This window comes from Somniosus microcephalus, chromosome 5 (assembly GCF_052327205.1).
Source record: "Somniosus microcephalus isolate GS21.2 chromosome 5, FLI_Smic_1.0, whole genome shotgun sequence".
NCBI lineage: Eukaryota > Metazoa > Chordata > Chondrichthyes > Squaliformes > Somniosidae > Somniosus > Somniosus microcephalus.
In genome coordinates, this window is record NC_140991.1 from 186,303,321 (window position 1) to 186,326,306 (window position 22,986).

The 22,986-nt window shown below is 50.0% G+C and overlaps 1 protein-coding gene across 1 annotated transcript in view; it reads right to left on the reverse strand.

The window, feature by feature from the left end:
• The window catches only part of LOC147117487 (progranulin-like), a 98,971-nt gene extending 80,643 nt beyond the window's left edge, over positions 1-18,328 (reverse strand). Inside the window, exon 1 of the mRNA XM_085988505.1 lies at positions 18,234-18,328. The gene's annotated coding sequence lies outside the window, so the exon portion shown is untranslated. The remainder of the gene's footprint in view (positions 1-18,233) is intronic.
• Positions 18,329-22,986: the final 4,658 nt, after the last annotated feature.

A 22,986-nucleotide genomic window follows, 5' to 3' on the forward strand; every position in this document is an offset into this window, starting at 1 on the left:
GGATGTTTCTGATGGCCAGGGAGTCCAGAACCAGGGGTCATAGTCTAAGGATAAGGGGTAAGCCATTTAGGACTGAAATGAGGAGGAATTTCTTCACCCAGAGAGTGGTGAACCTGTGGAATTCTCTGCCACAGAGGGCGGTGGAGGCCAGTTCCTTAAATATATTCAAGAAAGAGTTGGATATATTTCTTAAGGCTGAAGGGATCAAGGGATATGGGGAGAAGGCAGGGACAGGGTACTGAATTTGAATGATCAGCCATGATCTCATTGAATGGCGGAACAGGCTCGAAGGGCCGAATGGCCTACTCCTGCTCCTATCTTCTATGTTTCTATGCTTCCACTCCATGAACATACAGCTAGCCTGTGAGCATAGGTACAGAAATATACAGAATAATGGTAGCCCATGTACGCTGGTAGCAGTCTTGATTCCTTTATTTTCTAGCATACAATTTTGCAACTATTATTTCAAGGACCAGGAAGATTGGATGGATGGCTATTAGGCAACCAAGGCTAACCACTGGAACCATGCCTCATGACCCCTTTCAGACATCCATGGATAAAACCTGACGAGAGATACAATGAGGTACACAGAATTGTTGTGTCTGTGTATAATAAGACACAGACTGCAGGAGACCGGTACAACAGGTGTTTACTCAACGTGGCTCACACGGGAACTGATCTGTACAGATTACTACTCAGTGCTATATACAGGTGTGGTCACTGCCGGTACTGCAGTATACATGAGCTGTAAAAGATAGTTCCCCCCTTAAAAGGAATATACATTACAATTCCTCCCCTTTTAGATTAACAGTACCATAACACTCATTTAACAATTAAATATCAAACGAATTACAATTAACACTTTTAACATGCAACATTAGCTGAAAATAGTCTATTTATATATTCAGTCTTTGGGGAGGCTTCCTGATCCTTTCTGGATAGCGCCTTTCCCGAGTGTCTTGCTCTTGGTGCGGAGGCGATTCTGGCCCCCTGTCGTCGGTTGGTTCATCAGCTTCCGATGCTACTGTTTCTGGAGTAGATGCGACCTGTACGTTGGGTTCATCACCAGGTACGTATGGGCGAGGCATGGGGTTGACTTGTTCCTGTGACTCTAGGATCTGGTCAGCATGGCGTCTCACGATGCTCTCCCCAATGTCCACTGTGTACATTAGTGAGCCCTGCCGTGTGCATATTGTTCCTGGCTGCCATTTTTCTGTTCGGTAGTCGCGGGCCAAAACTGGTTGCCCTACATTGAAGCTCCTTGTTGGCTTCTCATGGATGTGCTGGAATTGCTTACTCTCAACATCTCTTCGTACGTTTGGTCTGAGCAAATCCAGGCGAGATCTTAACCTTCGGTTAAAGAACATCATGGCTGGGGCCTGGTTGGTGACTGCATGTGTCGCATTCCGGTAGGCAAACAGGAAATTGTCCACCTTGTGCTGCAGCGGAATGTTGTCATTGTACATAGCCTTTATTGCCTTCTTAAAGGTTTGTACGAACCTCTCAGCCAATCCATTTGTGGCTGGATGATACGAGGCGGATGTGTAATGCCTTACCCCACTCTTTTTCAAGAACCTCCGGAACTCTTCGGACACAAACTGTGGTCCGTTGTCGGAGCAAATCTGTTTTGGCAAGCCATTCCTGGCAAAAATGGTCCGTAGGACTGCAATAGTTTTCTCCGTGGTGGTGGAGGACATTTTGATGACCTCAGGCCATTTCGAGTGCGCATCCACGGCTATTAAAAACATTGAGTCCATGAATGGACCAGCAAAATCAATATGCACCCGTTGCCATGGAGATGAGGGCCACTCCCATGGGTGTAGAGGGGCCTGTGGTGGTGCATTTTGGACTTTCTGGCATCCTGAGTAGCTCTTGGTCAGGTCCTCGATTTGTTTATCGATTCCCGGCCACCACACATAAGCCCTGGCTAGGCTTTTCATTTTTACCCCTCCCAGATGACCCTCATGAAGCTCATTGAGCACTCTATCCCTTAACTTGGGTGGAATTACCACTCGGGATCCACACATCAAGGTCCCCCGGCACACTGACAGCTGTTCTCTCCTTGTCGAGAATGCTGGCAACAGTGAGTCACCATGTGCTGGCCATCCCTTCACCGTCAAATCATATACCCGAGACAGTTTCGGGTCATTTCAGGTTTCCTTTTCGATACAAGCGTTAGTTACCGGTAGGTATTCAACTATAGTCGAATGGAATATTTCGACAGGATCCACTGCTGGTGCTTCCTCCGCAGTAGGCAGTGGCAGGCGTGATAGCCCATCAGCATTTCCATGCTGTTTCGTGCCCTTATATTCAATCTCATAGTGGTGCGCCCCTAGAAAAAGTGACCATCTTTGTAGTCGTTGCGCAGTCATCACCGGAACGCCCTTCTTTGGATTAAAAATGGAGACAAGAGGCTGGTGATCAGTCAGCAAGGTGAATTTCTGCCCGTGCAGATAGTGATTGAACTTTTTCACTCCCCACACTAGGCTGAGGGCCTCCCTATCAATCTGGGCATAGTTACACTCGGCTGAGGTTAGTGATCGTGACGCAAAGGCTATTGGCCTCTCTGAGCCATCCGAGAATTTGTACGACAGCACCGCTCCAATGCCGTAGGGTGACGCATCACATGCCAACCGAATTGGTAATGCCGGGTTGTAATGGGCCAATACCTCTTTCGATGTGATTAGTGTTTTGCTCTTCTGGAAAGCTCGTCTACATTCATCACTCCACTTCCATGGCACCCCAGTTTGCAGTAAGATGTTCAGTGGGTGTTGTATTGTCGAAAATTTGGCAAGACCTTATGGTAGCAGTTTACCAGCCCGAGGAACGACCTCAGTTGTGACACATTTTCCGGTGCTGGAGCCTTGACTACTGCCTCAATCTTCTCTGGGGACTTATGTAACCCCTCTTTATCGATAACGTGGCCACAATACGAGATCTGTTTTCTAAAAAACTCGCATTTGGGGCGGTTAGCTCAGAGCCCATATTTCTGCAATCTAGTGAGCACCTGCTCCAGGTTGGCAAGGTGATTACTGTCATTTTCGCCCGTGACCAGGATGTCGTCCAAATAACACTGGGTCCCTGGGATCCCTTGCAGGACTTGTTCCATTGCCCTCTGCCAAATAGCCGGAGCTGATGCTACCCCGAATACCAGCCGGTTGTATTGGTAGAGACCTTTATGGGTGTTGATTGTGAGGTATTTCTTTGATGCTTCTTCTACCTCCATTTGCAGATACGCCTGGGCCAGGTCAATCTTAGTGAAGCATTTCCCTCCAGATAGCGAGGCGAAAATATCTTCAATCCGCGGAAGTGGATATTGTACGGTGTGAAGGACCGGGTTCACTGTTACCTTAAAGTCCCCACAGATGCGAACCTTCCTTGGTTCCCCAGGCGTGCTGCTCAACGACTTTTTCATCACAGGGACAATGGGTGTAGCCCACTCGCTCCAGTCTACCTTGGACAGTACACCTGAACGTTCCAGACTCTCCAGCTCTGCTTCGATGGCTGGGCCGATTGCATAAGGTACCTGGCCTTAAAAAATTTTGGGCTTGCGTTTTCAATTTTAATCATCGCTGTCATGCCTTTTAGTGTTCCGAGTCCTTGCTGGAACACTTCTTTCACGTCAGTTAGGATCTTTGACAGTCGCCCAGGTGTGACGTCGTCATCCTTTTTGTCAGCCACAGTCAGTGCCTGTATGGAATGCCAATCCAGTTGTATTTTCCGGATCCATTCACGTCCCAGTAATGGTGGTCCTCCATCTTGCAATACATACAGGTCTAGTTTTGGTGTTTCCTTACCGTTATATATAACGGTCACCCTTATTTTTCCTTTGGGGTAGACTTTTTGCCCCGTGTACGTCTTCAAAATAATTTTTGTGTCTCTCAAGGGTATGTGTGAGAATAGCCGCTCGTAGTCCTGTCGGTTTATGACTGTTAGGGCTGATCCTGTGTCCAATTCCATCTTTACCTGGACTCCTGCTATCTTGAGAGTGACCCAAATGGTTCGGTGATCCTCCATTGTGATCACATTATGTAATTTCAGACAACTCAGTTCCCTGCTTTCGGAGTCGTTATCACTCTTTTGTTCATCTGAACTATTCTCCATCATCTTATGTACCTTCTTGTACTTTTCTTTGGTAGGTTTCTTATTGCTGGTTTTCTTTCCCGACCTGCAGACTCGTGCTATGTGTCCTACTTTTCCACACTGTCTGCACACTTTGTCTTTGAACCAGCAATCATTCTGGTCGTGTGTTGTTCTGCCGCAGCGATAGCACTTCTCTGTTCTATATGACATTTCGTTTGTGCCATATTCTTGCGGTCTCTGTTGCATCTCTGCAGCGCCCTGTGCTGCTGCTTCATATGAGACCACAATGCTGAAAGCCTTTTCCAGCTTAAGGTCCTTTTCAGATAAAAGCCGTTTCTGGGTTCCTTCACTTTGAAGCCCACACACAAACTTGTCCCTTCAGGTATCTGCCAGTCCCGCTCCAAACTGGCAGTGTTTCGATAGTTTGCGCAATTCTGTTAAATAATCAGCATTGCTTTCATCCTTATGCTGGTTCCGTTTGTGAAACTTGAATCTTTCTGCTATCAGCAGCGGTGTGGGGTTTAAATGTTCCTGTAGTATCGTTACTATGTCTTCAAAACTCTTTTCCATTGGCTTCGTTGGGGTTACTAGATTTCGTAATAAACCATACGTCTTTGCACCCATTAAATTTAACAATACCGATACTTTCTTGTCATCTGACACCTCATTTGCCTTGCAGTATACCTCTATTCATTCGACATATGTAGTCCAATCTTCAACTTCAGTGTCAAATGCGGTGATACTGCCACTCTTCGGCATTTTGGGTGTGGTTTAAAATGGCATCTCCCAATGGCTTAAAATGGCGTCTCCCGTGCTTTCCTTCCTCCCCCGCTGCTGCCAACACCGCTCCCGGTGGTTCTCGTGGCAATGGCGGCGCCCTGTAGGTTTCGTGCGCTTCTCCTGCGCTGCTGCCAACGTTGCTCTCGGCGGTTCTCATGGCAATGGCGGCGCCTCACGGGTTTCTGCGCATCTCTCTCTCCCTCTCTTCGACGCTGCTCGGCCCCTGAACAGCGGCTGCGCCCTGTGCGCTCTGCCCTCTCTCTCTCTCCCCCGTCGACACTGCTCGGCCCTTTGCTGTGCCGCTCGGTCGGGCTCTAGCCCGCCGCTGTCCGGGAAGCGTCTGCGCACTACCTGTTGCCAGCCCGTTTCGCTGGACCACCTTGACTGGAAAGCCAAGCCTGGCTCTCGACAGCCTCCCCCGCAATTCTCGAGTCTCTGCTGGATGACTAGGCGGTTGCCCGTGGTCGATGCCCGAGTCTCTGGCCTTGACCTCCAATCCACTGATCTCCAGGAACGAATCCCCAGGAGGTGATGCAGAGTTGCAGGTAGGTTCGAACTTGCCTTGTCGCCAATGTTGTGTCTGTGTATAATAAGACACAGACTGCAGGAGAACGGTACAACAGGTGTTTACTCAACGTGGCTCACACGGGAACTGATCTGTACAGATCACTACTCAGTGCTATATACAGGTGTGGCCACTGCCGGTACTTCAATATACATGAGCTGTAAAAGATAGTTCCCCCCTTAAAGGTATATACATTACAAGAATTAACAAGGTCGTGGTAGAACCATTGGGGTGTTAAAGCAAAGATTTAAATGCTTCGACCAGTGAGATTATTCTCTGCTGGACAGCTTCTATTCTAGTACCTAGTCTGCTTCTGCAGGCTCAGTTTTCGGCTCTTTCACTGGGAGTTTTTCACTCCGCACTGAGCTAGCTCTGAACTGTTCCAACTGGTATCCATCCTATTCTGGATTCTTGCTGATCTCTGCTTCCCTAATTTTCTGCTTTCTGCTTGCTTCCCATGACTACTGACTCAATTCACCTTTCAGAATTCCTCCATCACCCTTCGCTGGATTGGGTGGGACTGGCGCCTCAAGCTCCTACTGCTGCACCCGGTCTTGTCTGCTTCTTACTTCCCTACAGCAGTTCCTTGAACCAGCTCCCTCAATCGCACTGATTCCGTGGATTTATATTTCACTGTCCCCTGACTCCCTGGACTTCAGTGCTCTTGGCCCTTAGGTTCCATTCCCAATGCTCCTCGCTTCTTTGCTAGTATACAGGATCCATTGGCGTACACTGCTAACACTACACACTACACTGATGCCACTACACACCTCCTTGATCAACTTCTGCTGGCTCATGGTCAACTCTTCACTTCTTCCTTGGCTCCCCCCATCCAAACTACAGAATTTGTTCATCCCTGTTTGGCATAAAAATAAAACAAAAAAGGTGACTCAACCGTGGCTAACAAGGGAAATTAGGGATAGCATAAGATCCAAGGAGAGGACATATAAATTGGTCAGAAAAAGCAGTAAACCTGAGGATTGGGAGCAGTTTAGGATTTAGCAAAGGGGGACAAAGGGATTAATTAAGAGGGGGAAAATTGAGTATCTGAGTAAGCTTTCAGGGAACATAAAAACTGACTGTAAAAGCTTTTATAGATATGTGAAGAGAAAAACATTGGTGAAGTCAAGCTTAGGTTCCTTGCAGTCAGAATCAGGGGAATTTATAATGGGGAACAAAGAAATGGCAGACCAATTAAATACATACTTTGGTTCTGTCTTCACAAAGGAGGACATAAGTAACCTCCCAGAGATGTCAGGGAACATAGGGTCCAATGAGAGGGAGGAACTGAAAGAAATCAGTATTTGTAGGGAAATGATGTTAGGGAAATTGATGGGATTGAAGGCCGATAAATCCCCAGGGCCTGATATTCTACACCCTAGGGTACTTAGGGAAGTGGCCCTAGAAATAATAGATGCATTGCTGATCATCTTCCAACATTCGATGGAATCTGGAACAGTACCAATGGATTGGAGGGTAGCTAATGTTACCCCACTATTCAAAAAAGGTGGTAGAGAGAAAACAGGGAATTACAGACCGGTAAGCCTGACATCGGTAGTGGGGAAAATGCTAGAGCCCATTATAAAAGATGTAATAGCAGAGCACTTGGAAAACAGTGACAGGATCGGACAAAGTCAACATGGATTTACAAAAGGTAAATCGTGCTTGACTAATCTACTGGAATTTTTTGAGGATGTAACTGGTAAAATAGATAAGGGAGAAACAGTGGATGTGGTATATTTGGACTTTCAGAAGGCTTTCGATAAGGTCCCGCATAAGAGATTAGCGTGTAAAGATAAGGCACATGGGATTGGGGGCAAGGTATTGACTTTGATAGAGAACTGGTTGGCAGACAGAAAGCAAAGAGTTGGAATAAACGGGTCTTTTTCCGAGTGGCAGGCAGTGATTAGTGGGGTACCACAGGGATCGGTCCTTGGACCCCAGCTATTCACAATATATATTAATGATCTAGACAAGGGAACTAGATGTAATATCTCCAAATTTGCAGACGACACAAAGCTGGGTGGGCGTGTGTGCTGTGAGGAGGATGCCGAGAAACTCCAGGATGATTTGGACAGGTTGGGTGATTGGGCAGAAGCATGGCAGATGCAATATAACGTGGATAAATGTGAGGTTATCCACTTTGGTGGGAAAAACAGGAAGGCAGATTATTATCTGAATGGCAATAGATTGGGAGAAGGGGAAGCGCAACGAGACCTGGGTGTCCTTGTGCACCAGTCGCTGAAGGTAAGCATGCAGGTGTAGCAGGCAGTTAAGAAGGTAAATGGTATGTTGGCCTTCGTAGTAAGAGGGTTTGAGTACAGGAATAAGGATGTCTTGCTGCAGTTGTACAGGGCCTTGGTGAGACCACATCTTGAGCATTGTGTGCAGTTTTGGTCGCCTTATCTGAGGAAGGATGTTCTTGCCATGGAGGGAGTGCAGCGAAGATTCACCAGACTGATACCTGGGATGGCAGGAATGACGTATGAGGAGAGATTGGGTCGATTAGGCTTATACTCGCTGGAGTTTAGAAGAATGAGAGGGGATCTCATTGAAACTTATAAAATTCTAACAGGACTGGACAGACTGGATGCAGGAAGTATGTTCCCGATGGCCGGGGAGTCCAGAACCAGGGGTCACAGTCTAAGGATAAGGGGTAAGCCATTTACGACAGAGGTGAGAGGGAATTTCTTCACCCAGAGAGTGGTGAACCTGTGGAATTCTCTACCACAGAAGGCGGTGGAGGCCAATTCATTAAATATATTCAAGAAGGAGTTAGATATATTTCTTAAGGCTGAAGGGATTAAGGGATATGGGGAGAAGGCAGGGACAGGATACTGAATTTGGATGATCAGCCATGATCTCATTGAATGGCGGAGCAGGCTTGAGGGGCCGAACGGCCTACTCCTGCTCCTATCTTCTATGTTTCTATGTTTTTCACTGGATAACCTGCAGCAGTGGCCCCACTGATATTCTGCCCCACAAACAGCTCTTGGATTCACTCCATTTTCGCAATGCTCTCTGAGCCTGGACATTGATTCATCGATGCTACAAGCTGACTCAACTTTATTTATAATTAAACTTCTTCCCACCACAGGGACTTCAAAAATTAACTTTGCACTCTTTCTTGTCATCCTCCCTGCCCTCTATTTATGACCAGAACATGTCTCTCCTAATCTTCCCCATGTCGGTGTAACCTGAATTCCATCTGTGTCCATTCATGTGCGCATTTTTGCTCCACTTCAAACACAAGTCCATTACTTCTACCCCCCTTTTTCTCTCTTGGCTCTTCTAGGTCCCTTCTCTTGTGTTTATTCCTCTTCCTGTCACTCATCATGCCACCTTTAAGTTCTCCCCTCTTGGATACTTTGCCCCTGATATTCCTTACCCCAACTCATTACTACTCCTTTGCCTTCCTACTCTTGCTGCTATGCCAGGCTTGAATCCCCATTGGATAAGCCCACAGCTACCCTCTCTGCCCCTCATGGCATTCTTCGAAGGGCTCATTGAGGCATCCATTGCTGCCCCCTTAAAAGCAGCAACCCTTGCCATCCACAACCTTATTGTGGGTGATAGCATTGATATTATGGCTTTGATTGAAACTTGGCTCACAGGTAGCAACACCTAGGGCTAGATTTTCAGTTGCTTGCGCCAGCAGTTAGCGCCTTAAGAGAAGTGATTTCCGGGCGCTATGCGTGTAGCGCCCGGGCGCAGCGCAGTTTGCGCCCCGCCCCAAATTAAGTTGCCCGTTAGCGCCGGCGCAAAGTTTAGCGCCCGCCCGGATGCGCGCGCAGAAAATGACGTCACATCCTCGTGCAACGCCCTTTGGCCGCCCCGATTGCAAACTTCAGTCGGACCGCCCCATTGTGCGGCGGGCGGCCGGAGCGTTTGGAAAAAGGAACGCAACACAACCAGCGCGGGCCCCGGGGGGCGCTAATTAAAGGGAACGTCCTCTCCAGTATAAAGGCCATCCATTATTTCAGAAAACAGTCTTGTGCAACGCATTTCTGGAGACACAACAAGGAGGATAGCTAACTGGTTTCAAGCAGCAAGAGCCAGGTATTTTTGGACTCAGGCAACAGCGCTGCAAGTGGCCATTTGGAAATTAGAGTGTTTGCCAGGATTTGATGGGGGTTGCATGGGGTGCCAACGCGGAGCTGCAGCTCCATGTCCGTAGGGCTCGCAGACGTATTGTGAGAGGGGCAGCCCTGGCTAGAGGCAGAGGGGGCTACAGGCGTCGGCCACGTAGGCCTTACCCAGTCAGGCTATACCGCCAGCAGCGCTCCTACCTAAACATGAGTGCCGCGCGATGTGTTAAAAGGCTCCGATTCCGGAAGGGGGTGATTGCAGAGATCTGCCACCTGCTTCGCCGAGATCTGCGGCCAAAGCTCAGGTGCAGGACGTCTCTGTCGGTGGAAGTGAAGGTGACAGTGGCATTGAACTTCTATGCCACCGGCTCCTTCCAATACGCTGCTGGGGACATAGCAAACATCTCCCAGTACGGCGCGCATCGCTGCATCCGCCAGGTGACCGAAGCACTGTTCAGAAGGAGAAGCCAATTCATCTCCTTCCCCATGGCCCTGGAGAGCCAGCATCAGCGCGCATTGGGATTTTCCAGACTCGGGGAATTCCCCTTGGTGCAGGGCGCCATTGACTGTACGCATGTGGCTTTGCGGGCCCCTCTGGAGCATGGCGAGCAGTATCGCAACAGGAAGGGCTACCATTCTCTGAATGTGCAGCTGGTCTGTGACCACAAGCAGCGCATCATGGCAGTCAATGCCAGCTTCCCAGGCAGCAGCCACGATGCCTTTATCCTGCGGCAGAGTACTGTGCATGACATGTTCCAGGCACAGCCTCCCCCAAGAGGATGGCTACTCGGGGACAAAGGCTATCCTTTGTGCACCTGGCTCATGACCCCGCTCCGCGCGCCCAGGACCGCTGCTGAAGAGGCCTACAACGAGAGCCATCAAACCACCCGCAACATCATCGAGCTAACTATTGGGGTCCTCAAGCAGCGGTTCCGCTGCCTTGATCGCTCCGGAGGAGCTCTCCAGTATTCGCCGGACCGGGTCTCCCAATTTGTGGTGGTTTGCTGCATGCTACACAACCTGGCTATCCGCAGGACTCAGGCACTGCCACCTGACGTTGGACCAGCACCTCAGGAGGAGGAGCAGGAGGAGCATGAGGAGGAGGAGGAGGAGGAGGAGGAGGAGCAGGAGTACGTTCCCAGGAGGGAGCGACCAGGGCCAAGGGCCGCACGACGCCACCTTATTACACGGTACTTCTAAGCCCCCTGTCAGGGAATGGCCAGGGGCCATGAGGGAAGATGAATGCAGCCGCTCCGCAAGCCCTCAGCCGGCGAAGCCAACAAACACTAAGAAGAACAACCATGGAGACTGCATGAATAAAGATAATTTTTTATTAAACAAAAATGAAAAGCCCTTCCCACATGAATCCCCAAAAACAATAAACGGGCCCCACAAAAAGCCCAACAAACGACTCACTCCCACAAACTGGGGAGGAGCCACTCCACCTTTATTGAAACCGGGCCTCAACGTCGGCCTAACGCAAAAAAAAAGCCCTCCAAAAGCACAACCATGGGCAAAATAAAGATGGCCACCGCCATATTAAAGGAAAGCTGGCCACACCCTCTACTGAGTGGCCCGCGAGGGCGAGACCTTGGCCAGCATTTTGCCTCCCCTGCCCTGCCTGCTGCTCCTTCGCAAGCTCTGCCCAGTGGCTGCTGCGAGGCTGGGGGAAGGCGCCTGAGGCTCAGATGCCCTTCCGCCAGATGCCACTGGGGGGCGGCCTACACGGCGTTTGGGCCTCGAGGGGCCGTCTCCTGAGTGGCGCGCCTGAGCCTGGCCACCATCAGCTGCAGCCGCTTGCCCTTGACGCCCCAGAGGGGGAATGGCGGCGACGGATGGTGCAATGTGGGCCAGCTGGCGTCTGGGATGCGCTGGCTGGTGCTGTGGCGCGGTGGCACTCGGCCGGGCCCGCACTGCAGGATCCGCAGCAATCAGCCGACGGCCGGCTTGCTGGGATGGTCCAGCGCGGCGCCTGCCCTGGCGATGCCTGCCTGAGACAGCGCGTGTGGCAGCAGTGAGTGGCCCTCTGGTCCTGGTGTGCGCGCGCATCACATCCGCCAGGGTCTTGACGGCATCAGTTAGCATGCGGCCAGTCGCGGCAGTTGCTGCCCCGAACTCGCGCACACTGGTCGCCAGCGACTCGATGGCCTCAGGCATGCGCCCCACCACGCTCATGAGCTCCGTGTGGCGCCGGTCCGAGTCGTCGGCCATCTGATCGAGCTTCCGCACCTCCTCCGAAGTGAAGGTGTCCGGACTGGAGTCGCGACTCTCCCGCTGGGGAGGAGGGGGCCGAACTAGGGGACCCTTGCCGCGTTGGTGACGGCGAGTTTGCCGAGCAGCAGCACTCCCCTCTGATCCTTCCCCCCTTTGGGGGGAAGGCCGCGGGCCACGCGCACGGCTGCTGGGTGGCTGGACGCCACTGGTCCCAGAAGCTGCATTGCCCTGCGACAGTTCCTCCAGGCACTCGTCCAGTGAGGAGGTGTCGAGCATTTCCTCCTCTCCTGCGGGACGTGACTGTTCCCCCGAAGGTCCGGCTTGCTCCTCCTCCTCCTCCTGGTTGGAGGTGCTGTCACTGGCAGCCTCAGGGTCCTGGTCGTCACCAGCTGAAAGCAGGAATGCACAAGAGTAGCTTCAGAGTGAGGAGACGGCGTCAGCGAGGGAGTTAGGACTGGTGGGATTCAGCGCATTGGTGGGACAGTGGCAAAGGAGGTAGCTCGGATGGGCCAGTGCGACGCGAGAGGGCCAAAAGGCGAGGTCCTTACCATTGCCGGGCAGTGGAGGGTCGGATACACCGCACGCTGTGGGGACAATCACACGTGCTCCCATGAGCACACACACGCGCTCCTCCAGCCGAGTGAGCTCCTGCAGCTTGGCGCGGCCACCCCTGGCACGGGCCTGGCGATTAAACGCTACTTTAGCCTGCAAGAGAAAGGACGGGCTGTAAGGGCGCAGTGAAGCCCTGATGTAGTGTGCACTGCCTCCCATGGTGGAATAGCTTGGACAGAGTGAAGCCCTGATGTAGTGTGCACTGCCTCCCATGGTGGAATAGCTTGGACAGAGTGAAGCCCTGATGTAGTGTGCACTGCCTCCCATGGTGGAATAGCTTGGACAGAGTGAAGCCCTGATGTAGTGTGCACTGCCTCCCATGGTGGAATAGCTTGGCCAAAGTGTAGAGTGCCGAATGGCCATTTGATGCTCATGACTGTCCCAATGCTGCTGGCTGAGGGCTGGCCAAAAGGACTTTCAGGTCCCTTTGCCCATCATGTCAGGTGTACATGCAAGAATGAGGAGGAGACTGGAAAGGCTACTCACCCTCACAATCCTGGTCAGATCGTTGTACTTCTTACGGCATTGTGTGTGGGTCCTGGGGGCCTCGCCGGTGAATGTCACCCTCTGGGCGATCTGCTTCCAGGCTTTGGTGTAGTCGTGGTGGGTTGGATTCCTCCTACTGTCTGGAAACAAGATCTTGCGCCTCACCTCCAGAGCTGTGAGCATGATGTCCAGATCACCCTCTGAGAAGCGCAGGGCACGCTGACGGGCCTTCTCTGGCGTTGCCATGACTCCCTGGGGCTGAGCAGTAGTGTTGAGGCCTCTTTGCAAGGCTGCAGTGTGCAGGGCGTGGCAGCAGACTAATTCGTCCCTTCCCCCTTTAAGAGCTGGTCGGCACCACGGGGTCTGCTGTCAGTGCAAAAATGACCGCACCCGTGCTGCGCCCCGCCTGGGCGCTATCCCTCTGGACCGCCGGCTTAGCGCCTAAAGAGAGTAGTGGAACGCCTCTTTTAGCGCTCCACCAACCTCTTAGGGCGAAGCCACTGAATTCCCGGCAACGGGGCGCTACTTTGGGGCGGGCGCTAACTTCGGGCGGGCGCTAAAGCTAGCGCCCCAAAACTGCCTAAACTGAAAATCTAGCCCCTTGCCTCTTACTGAAGTCTCCCCGTCTGGCTATACTTTCTACCACCAACTACAGCTGTCGGTGTAGCCCTTATGACCAGATCACACCAAGGTCTCTCCCCCTATTCCTCTGGTACCTTCTCCTCCTTTGAGCACCTCACCTTGTTCCACCTCCCTCGCATCTCCTTTAAAATCCTTGCTCTCTAGTACCACCCCAAGCCCCACCCCCAGTTTCTCTCCCAAATATCCTCCCTCCTTTCTTCCTTGAGCCTCTGCACATCTTTGGTGATTTAAATCTCCATCTTAACTTAATTTGCCCTCTCTCCTCTGATTTCACTGCCCTTCTGTCCTGTCTTAACTTTTCCCTCTATATAAGCTCACCTACCTATATTCACGACCACCTCTTCGACCTTGCCATCTCACGTGGCCTCTCTATTCCCATTGTCTCAAACACAGATAAGGCTGTCCCTGATCACTTCCTTGTATCCCTTAGTGCTCACATCCCTCCTTCCAACCCCACTTCCACCTTGATTCGCAGATTGAAAAACTCTCTCCCAAGTCACTTACAACGGCACTTTCAAACACCCAACTAATCATGAACAAGTCTCATTAAAGTCCCAGCTCTCATTCAAAAATATTTTAAAGATCATATAGCATCACAATGCAGCTAATGTGCTATTTTTGCTCTTTTTTTCTTTAAGCACTCATTTGAAATGGGATCTGAGGGAGTGGCAAAAGCTTACATTAAATTTTTTTCAATGTGTACAATAGATTTTTACTGCAATGTTGCTGTTATTTTTTCCATATTTTGGGGATTTCAATTTTTAATATTTATTTCACAATAATTTTGTGAGGCCAATTTTGTTTGTTTAGGCATTACGGTAAGTTTGTTTCTTAAAGTGTGTCACACCCAATATTTTGTGGTTTTGATGCAAGCTGGATGCCAGAGATTAGCACACTCCGGGCCGTGGAGTCAGTATAACCGTCTGGGACTCCTCCAGTTTGAGAATTGACCAGCTTGTGGGGCAAAGAGCTGCACTCAAAGTATATAATGCACTGGGGTCACATTATGGAGCAGTCCACATAATGGCAAAAGACTTGACAACCTTTAAGGTTGCTGGAAAAAAATAATGGGTTTACCACTTAAATATAAGGTGCATGTGGGGTGGGGGGAGGTGGAGGGGGAGAACAAATTTTCAACCTGTAGATGGCTGTAACTTTATTACATATTTGACAGACTTTCCAAAGGCTGCATGTGGAGGGCAGAGAGAGGTCAGAATGTGGCAGGAAGGACAAAATGTGGCAGGTCATAAACAACCCAATGTCAAGGCATTAAACAGAATCTATAGGTAAATGATGGAGCAGCACAGACCCCGATCCCCTGTTTGATGGGTGGAGATGTGGACCAGTTTGCTGCATGAGGTGAGTGCTCCCTATTTGCCCCTCCATCAGAAATAGTTTAAATTAGCTGACCTCGCATTATCGTATGAGGTCAGCTTTTTGCCCCACAAACACCCAAGGTGCAGCAGTCCTGGCAACACTGTGCTACGACTGCATCTTCAGCCCCAATGTGTTTGTGTGGCATTCCTCTGTCCGCTATATGAGTGGAGGTGTTAACCCATTTAATGTAAATGGATTAATACCTCCATTGAAATGAGAAAGAGATAACTTGCATTTATATAGCGCCTTTCTTGACCTCATGACGTCCGAAATTGGTTTACAGTCAATGAAGTAATTTTGAACTGTAGTCACTATTGTAATGTAGGAAATGCAGCAGCCAATTTGTTCACAGCAAAGCCCCACAAGCAGCAATGAAATAACGATCAGATAATCTGTTTTTCTAATGGTGTTGGTTGAGGGATAAATGCTGGCCAGAACACCAGGAGAATGCTGCTGCTCTTCTTCAAAATATGCTATGGGATTTTTAAGTCCACCTGAGAGGGCAGACGGGACCTCAGTTTAACATCTCATCCGAAAGGCGGTGGCCATGATTTAAAATGCCCCCACCTGGCAGAAACTGTGCAGAGGGGCAGTTAAAATAACAGGAATGGTAGCGTAGTGGTAATGTCACTGGGCTAGTAATCCAGAGGCCTGGACTAATGATCCAGAGACGTGAGTTCAAATCCCACCACGGCAGCTGGTTAATTAAATAAATCTGGGATAAAAAGCCAGTATCAGTAATGGTAACCATGAAACTATCGGATTGTCGTAAAAACCCATCTGGTTCACTAATGTCCTTTAGGGAAGGAAATCTGCTGTCCTTTCCTGGTCCGGCCTATATGTGACTCCAGACCCACAGCAATGTGGTTGACTCTTAACTGCCCTCTGAAATGGCCTAGCAAGCCTCTCGGTTGTAACAAACCGTTACGAAACAAAATAATAAGAATGAAACCGGACGGACCACCCGGCATTGACTTCAGCACCAACTACGGATACAGCAACGGCACACTCAGCCCAGTCAACCCTGCAAAGTCCTCCTCACCAACATCTGGGGACTTGTGCCAAAATTGGGAGAGCTGTCCCACAGACTAGTCAAGCAACAGCCTGATATAGTCATACTCACAGAATCATACTTTTCAACCAATATCCCAAACTCCTCCATCACCATCCCTGGGTATGTCCGGTCCCACCGGCAGGACAGAACCACCGGGGTGGTGACACAGTAGTATGCAGTTGGGAAGGAGTGGCCCTGGGAGTCCTCAACATTGACTCCGGACCCCATGAAGTCTCATGGCTTCAGGTCAAGCATGGGCAAGGAAACCTCCTGCTGATTACCACCTACCCCCTCCCTCAGCTGATGAATCAGTACTCCACCATGTTGAACACCACTTGGAAGAAGCAATGAGAGTAGCAAGGGCACAGAATTTACTCTGGGTGGGGGTCTTCAATGTCCATCACCAAGAGTGGCTCGGTAGCACCACTACTGACCGAGCTGGCCGAGTCCTGAAGGGCATAGCTGCCAGTCTGGGCCTGCGACAGGTGGTGAGAGAACTAACACGAGGGAAAAACCTACTTGACCTCGTCCTCACCAATCTACCTGTCGCAGATGCATCTGTCCATGACAGTATTGGTAGCAGTGACCACCGCACAGCCATTGTGGAGACGAAGTCCCGTCTTCACACTGAGGTCACCCTCCATCGTGTTGTGTGGCATTACCACCGTGTTAAATGGGATAGATTCAGAACAGATCTAGCAGCTTAAAACTGGGCATCCATGAGGTGCTGTGGGCCATCAGCAGCTGCAGAATTGTATCCCACCACAATCTGTAGCCTCATGGCCCGGCATATCCCTCATTCTACCATTACTATCAAGCCAGGGGACCAACCCTGGTTCAATAAGGAGTGTAGAAGAGCATAAAAACATAGAAACATAGGAGCAGGAGTAGGCCATTCGGCCCTTCAAGCCTGCTCCGTCATTCAATGCGATCATGGCTGATCATCCAAATCCAGTACCCTGTCCCTGCTTTCTCCCCATATCCCTTGATCCCCTTAGCCTTAAGAAATATATCTAACTCCTTCTTGAATATATTTAATGAATTGGCCTCAACTGTCTTCTGTGGTAGAGAATTCCACAGTTTCACCACTCTCTGGGTGAAGAAATTCCTCCTCATCTCAGTCCTAAATGGCTTACCCCTTATCCTTAGACTGTGACCCCTGGTTCTGGACTCCCCCGCCATCGGGAACAGCCTTCCTGCAACTAGTCTGTCTAGTCCTGTTAGAATTTTATAAGTTTCAATGAGATCCCCTCTCATTCTTCTAAACTCTAGCGAATATAAGCCTAATCGACCCAATCTCTCTTCATATGTCATTCCTGCCATCCCAGGTATCAGTCTGGTGAATCTTCGCTGCACTGCCTCCATGGCAAGAACATCATGCCAGGAGCAGCACCAGGCATTCCTAAAAATGCGGTCCCAACCTGGGGAGCCTGCAACACAGGATTACATGCATGCTAAAAAGCGGAAGCAGAATGCTATAGACAGGGCTAAGTGATTCCACAATCAATGGATCAGATCAAAGCTCTGCAGTCCTGCCACATCCAGTCGTGAATGGTAGTGGACCATTAAACAACTAACGGCGGGAGGAGGCTCCATGAGTATCCCCATCCTCAATGATGGTGGAGCCCAGCACGTGAGTGTAAAAGACAAGGCTGAAGCGTTTGCAACCATCTTCAGCCAGAAGTGCCGAGTGGATGATCCATATTGGCCTCCTCCTGAGGTCCCCACCATCACAGAAGCCAGTTTTCAGCCAATTCGATTCATTCCACGTGATATCAAGAAACGGCTCAGTGCACTGGATACAGGACTCCCTCAGTACCGCACTGAAATATCAGCCTAGATTATATGCTCAGGGTTCTGGAGTGGGGCTTGAACCCAGAACCTGCAGACCCAGGGGTGAGAGTGCTACCTTATAAACAAAGGACAGAGAAATGCCATGAACGTGTTAAGCGTTCATCTGCTAATATCGGCAATGGTCGTTTCTAGGCTAAATCTGACATTTTTTAAACTTCCATTTAAGGTGAATGTTTAGTTGTTCTGAAACAAAACCAACAAACACTATTTTCATTTCAAACTTCCAGCTTTCAAAGTTCTTTTCACCCATTTTAGTATCATTGTCAGAAACCATTAACATTTTTTATCTGATTAAATATTTTAGCTGATGTAGACCTAACAGTATAAAATTGATGCTATTTTCAAAATAACTTAATATAAAACACACTTCAGCATTAATACTACTTACACTTTATTTCATGTGAGCTGACCTTGAGCACAAGATCCATGTAAATATGCAATATTTTTTTAGTGAAGCCGAAATTCAAAGACTACTTACCGTGTTCGCCGATCTCAGCTGCGATTCCAGACTAACTGTGAATTGCCCTTATAAAGTGTTCCCTCAGTTGGCGGTGGCACAACAGGGGTGATTGATTTATGAAGTGAGATTGTTAGCCAATAGGATTTGCAGTTAACACAAATCAAAGAGGAAGCATAATAAATTAATGACACTGCTTTTGTGACAGTTTTGAGGAAGCTGCGGCAAGAAGCCGATTGATAAAGTGGTGTTTGTAACCAATGTTTTCTGTTGCAGAGCCAGGAAATGAAGTTGCGTGGTTAGCAGTTTAATGGTAATAGGGTCAACAGAGCAGGAGGTGGGTCTTGTGGACAAGATAAGCTTGGAGAGGGCGTGAGGGGTGATCGGAGAGAAGCTAGAGTGAGCTGCCGTGTCCCATATCAACTTGCACTTTTGAGTAGGTGAGCAGGACATTCGCAGGAAGGAAGTGGGTTCTGTTTTAAATATGCAGGTACAGCCCGATGATGTCATCAGGACCTGATCAGCAACTTCAAGCTGAGGCCTGAGTGGGAGGGCAGTGTCGGCTCCCCCATCAGGCAAAAACTGCTGGGAGCCAGATCCTAGGTCAGAAGAGGCCCAGAAGATAAGTTTTACATTTATTTTTCAGGTTTCCCTGTGGGCCAGGAGGGTCTCTGGCCTGACAAGAAAGCCTTGGGCATCACACCCTCCCCCCACCCGTCACGGCGACCCCACCCCCATTCCTAGGATGGCCAATTCTGGTTGGGTACATTCCTGGAGGTGTCACCACATGACCTCCTGCCTCCAACTGCCCCGTCCCCACACGCCAGCCATTGGTGACCCAACATGCCCAAACTTGCGATGCTCCGGCTTCCCACGGCAATTGGAAAGTGAATAGAGTCGTCATCACCCGAATAGGTGATTCGTGATGGTCAGTCAAACAGTCTTTTTCCCATGTCCAATATTTTTACAACTATCAAACAAAAGTTTCAAAGAAAATACAATTTTAATTGTCCTATGATTTTTCTCCTGGGTTGCTTGCAGCAGTTTCCTGGTGATTAATCTTTTACTCCTGGAGACTCCAGGGCAATCCTTGAGGGTTGTAACCCTACCCCTCCATCTGATTGCAGCAAGGCCTCCCACTAACCGCTGGGGACCATTCCCACAGGTCCCTAGCTGCGGCCTCCCGCTGCTTGTTTGCTCTCTTGCCTTATCTGGCAGGAGACTACAGCAGGTTATTCAAATGAGGCCCTGCCATAACGATCAGCTGAGCATCTACGTCCTTGGCCTTGCCAGGTTTTCCCCATACTCCTCGCCTCTCTATTAATATCAGGGCTGGTACCTCTGGCAGTGCAGCACTCCCTCAGTACTGCACTGAAATATCAGCCTAGATTATGCGCTCAAGTCTGTGGAGTGGGGTTTGAACCTACAACCTACTGACTCAGAGGTGAGAGTGCCACCACTGAGCCAAGGCTGAGACTTAACAAACAAAGGGCAGAGTTATGCTATATGAATGTGATAAGCGGTCATCTGCTAATATCGGCAATGGAAATTTCTATGCGAAGACCTTGGGGGAAAAATTGGGTCACACTTCCTTTGGGGCGCTAACTTTGCTGGGTTAACGCCCCGGAAATATTTGCACCCCCGCGGCCGATATTCACTGGCAGTGCCCCAAGAGGGAGGCGGGGCGCTACGGGAAGCGCCCTGCCTCCTTCTTGGGGCTCTGTGAGTGAATATCATGGCGCTACATGCCGCAGCACATGGCGCTGCGGCACATCGCGCTGTGGTACTGCAGACCTTCCTCCCCTTACTAAAGGGGAGGGGCCTTGTGCAGCGCAACCCGGGGCCCAGCTGGGCCACTAGGGATCGGAGTGCCAGCAAAAGAGCCCAGCACTCAAGAGAAGTGCCATGCTCATGGAGCGCAGCCAGCACCCCACGGGGGGTGCTGAACAGAAGGCCGGGGACAGCAATGGGGGCAGGTGCTGGCAGGCGGCCATCAACAAAATTGGCCGCCCATCAACTCCCCTTTAATTTGCGCCGCCCCGGCCGCAGGTGGGCACCCTTGACCTTGTCGGACATAGGGCTGGATTTTCATTGAGGAGGTGTGTAGGAGGCGGGACTACAACTTTTGGGGTTGTAGTTCCGCCTCCATCGAGTTGTGGCCAACCCACACAATTTTCACTTGATTTCACGAGAGAATGAGGCTGAGCGGCGGCGAGTTGATAAACAGCTCCGAGACCAGGTAAGGCCTCAGAGCAGCAGAGGCAGGCAGGCGGACCTGTGAGAGAATGAGGCTGAGCGGCGGCAACTTTAAAAACAGCTCCGAGACCAGGTAAGGCCTCAGAGCAGCGGAGGCAGGCGGGCGGACCTGCGAGAGAACGAGGCTGAGCGACGGCAACTTTAAAAACAGCTCCGAGACCAGGTAAGGCCTCAGAGCAGCGGAGGCAGGCGGGCGGACCTGCGAGAGAACAAGGCTGAGCGGAGGCAACTTTAAAAACAGCTCCGAGACCAGGTAAGGCCTCAGAGCAGCGGAGGCAGGCGGGCGGACCTGCGAGAGAACGAGGCTGAGCGGAGGCAACTTTAAAAACAGCTCTGAGACCAAGGTAAGGCCTCAGAGCAGTGGAGGCAGGCGGGCGGACCTGCGAGAGAACAAGGCTGAGCGGAGGCAACTTTAAAAACAGCTCTGAGACCAGGTAAGGCGTACCAATCTCCAATCTCCGAAGTCAGAGGGAAGGAGAGAGGTAAAAAGTAATCCAAGTGTGACGTCACCAGAAAGCGGGTAAGTGATTGGTTGGTAATTATTTACTCTTTCTCCTTCTTTACAAAACTTAAATTCTGTGATTTATAGTTTCTAGGGTCTCTGTGGTGTAGCGGGGACTGCTGGCAGGCAAGTGCCCTTGAGTATATCATTAAATTGGTGGTATTGATTTAATTTAAATTAATTAAAGGGTAAGTCATGCCAGGCCAGCCCAGCCCCGTGTTATGCTCCTCTTGCTCTATGTGGGAATTCAGGGACACTGCCGGTGCCCCTGATGATCATGTGTGCCAGAAATGCATCCAGCTGCAGCTACTAGCAGACCGCATTGCGGCGCTGGAGCTGCGGATGGATGGGCTTTGGAGCATTCACGATGCTGAGAGGGTCGTGGATAACACGTTTAGTGAGTTGGTCACACCGCAGGTAAAGGCTGCACAGGCAGAAGGGAAATGGGTGACCATCAGGCAGAGCAGTAGAGGCAGGCAGGTAGTGCAGGGGACCCCTGTGGCCACCCCCCTCTCAAACAGGTATACCAATTTGGATACTGTTGAGGGGGATGACTTACCAGAGGAAGGCAGCAGCAGCCAACTTCCTGGCACCAGGGGTGCTTCTGCTGCTCAGGAAGGGAGGAAAAAGAGTGGGAGAGCAATAGTGGTAGGGGATTCCATCATAAGGGGAACAGATAGGTGTTTCTGTGGCCGTAGACGTGACTCCAGGATGGTTAGTTGCCTCCCTGGTGCCAGGGTCAAGGGTGTTACTGAACGGCTGCAGGGCATTCTGAAGGGGGAGGGTGAACAGTTAGAGGTCGTGGTTCACATTGGGACCAATGACATGGGTAGGAAGAGGGATGAGGTCCTGCAGCAAGAATTTAGGGAGCTAGGTAGCAGATTAAAGAGCAGGACCTCAAAGGTTGTAATCTCTGGATTACTCCCGGTGCCACGTGCTAGTGAGTATAGGAATAGGAGGATAGAGCAGATGAATGCGTGGCTAAAGAGTTGGTGCAGGAGGGAGGGCTTTAGTTTCCTGGATCACTGGGCCTGCTTCTGGGGAAGGTGGGACTTGTACAAGTTGGACGGGTTGCACCTGAACCAGAACGGGACAAATATCCTTGCAGGGAGGTTTGCAAGCACTGCTCGGGGGGGTTTAAACTAAAATGGCAGGGGGTTGGGAACCTGAGCAGGGAGACAGAGGAAAGGGAAACAGGGATAAAAGCAAAAGATAGGAAGGAGAAAAACAAAAGTGGCAGTCAGAGAAATCAACGGTTTAAATCAAACGCGGCCACAGTAAATAATAATTCTAATAGGTCTAAGAGCGTTAAAAAACCAAGCCTGAAGGCTTTGTGTCTTAATGCGAGGAGCATTTGTAATAAGGTGGATGAATTGGCTGCGCAAATAGAGGTAAATGAATATGATTTGGTTGGGATTACGGAAACGTGGCTCAAGGATGGTCAAGACTGGGAACTCAACATCCAGGGGTAGTCGATATTCAGGAAAGATAGGCAAAAAGGAAAGGGAGGTGGGGTAGCATTACTGGTTAAAGAAGGGATTAATACAATTGTAATGAAGGATATTAGCTCTGATGATGTGGAATCTGTATGGGTAGAATTGAGAAATACTAAGGGGAAAAAAACATTAGTGGGAGTGGTATATAGACCTCCCAACAGTAAGGCGGAGGTTGGGAATGGCATTAAAAGGGAAATTAAAGAAGTGTGCAATAAGGGCACAGCAGTCATCATGGGTGACTTTAATCTACATATAGATTGGGCCAACCAAATTAGTAACAATACTGTGGAGGAGGATTTCCTGGAATGTTTACGGGATGGTTTCCTGGACCAATATGTCGAGGAACCAACCAGAGATCAGGCCATCTTAGACTGGGTATTATGTAACGAGAAAGGATTAATTAGCAATCTTGTTGTACGAGGCCCCTTGGGTCGGAGCGATCATAATATGATCGAATTCTTCATTAAGATGGAGAATGAAGTAGTTGACTCAGAGACTAGGGTCCTCAATTTAAATAAAG